The sequence below is a fragment of the Colobus angolensis genome, unplaced genomic scaffold, assembly GCF_000951035.1.
Source record: "Colobus angolensis palliatus isolate OR3802 unplaced genomic scaffold, Cang.pa_1.0 Scaffold377, whole genome shotgun sequence".
Taxonomy (NCBI): domain Eukaryota; kingdom Metazoa; phylum Chordata; class Mammalia; order Primates; family Cercopithecidae; genus Colobus; species Colobus angolensis.
In genome coordinates this window covers 780775-782049 of record NW_012117121.1, presented here as the reverse complement: position 1 = coordinate 782049, position 1275 = coordinate 780775, and the positions used below count along the sequence as shown (strand labels likewise).

Here is a 1275-nt window from a genome sequence, read left to right as displayed (position 1 = left end):
TAAGCACCATGAGGACAGGGCATTTATTTTATTCATTATTATATCCCAAGCCCCTTGAGCATTTCTTAGGTAGTCAGTAAATAACAGCTATCTCTTGGTATCCACGGGAGACTGGTTCCAGAACTCCCCATGGATATCAAAATGCAGGGATGTCCAAGTCACTGATATAAAATGGAGTAGTATTTGCATGTAACCTATGTACATCCTCCTGTATACTTCAGATCATCTCTAGATTATTTCTAATACCTAATACAATATAAACGTTATATAAATATAAATAGTTATTATACTGTACTGTTTAGGGAATAATGACAAGAAAAAATGTCTGTACGTGTTCAGTACTTTTCCCCAAAACCTATGGATATGGAGAAACAACTGTACTTGTTAAATAAAGAGCAAAGTCACTGTTCCTTAATTGACCAGGAGAGGCACTGCAGGACAGGGAGCTGTCAGGAGGCACTGGCATCTAACAGCACCTCTGCCTTTGTGCAGCTGGCTGGTAAATTGGCTTGGCTATTTGCAAGGTTAGATTACTGTGGTCCAAATTCCTCCTCATCCCAGGACCATGACAGCTGAGTGGGAAAATACCTCCACCTGCCAGGAGAGCAGAAGAAGTCAGGCTTTTGTGGCACTGGGACTGGAGGGAGGGGACATTGGCCCAAGAATCAGAAGGTCCTTGAGGTCCTTATAGCCATCAAGCTGAGTGACCCAGAAACTGACTTCCTGCCTTCTCCCCTTCCCAACTAGGGGATGGACACCCTCTGTCCCCAGCACCTGTGAAATGATCTTTCTCTGTGCCTCCTTCTCCTGACTTTCCGCCTGCCTCTCCCCGTTTCTTCCTTAATGTCTTCTCCCTCGTCTTTCCTCTCTCTCTCTCCACCTGTCTCCTGGCCCACTTGGCCTCCCACCTCCCTCCCTCTCTGCCTGTTTTCTCCTTCTCGGTGTGGTCGGGTGGCTTAAATGAGTGGCATGAATTGCGTCATGCAAAGCACCCTTCACAGTGCCTGGTATATATTATAGCAGTGTCCAACTAATGTTCTCCCTCAAGTCCTATACACCATTTCCCTTCTGAGACCTTGTCCCTACCGGATCCCAAGGACCGCCCCCACTCTCCTCCCCGGACCCGGTGTCCGCAGGACGGTGATCTGAAATCCCTTGTGGGGATTTCAGACACAGAGATACTAAGGCCCAGCGAGGGCAGGACCCCGAGGCATTGTGGGAAGGCACCGAGCCCACAAGGCCGTCCCAGGCCGGGAAGTCCAGTGGACAGTGCCA

The 1275-nt window shown here is 48.7% G+C and overlaps 1 protein-coding gene across 7 annotated transcripts in view; it reads left to right on the top strand.

Moving 5' to 3' along the window:
• CRHR1 (corticotropin releasing hormone receptor 1) overlaps positions 1 to 1275 on the top strand; it is a 76339-nt gene that overhangs the window by 45715 nt on the left and 29349 nt on the right. The window lies entirely within an intron of this gene.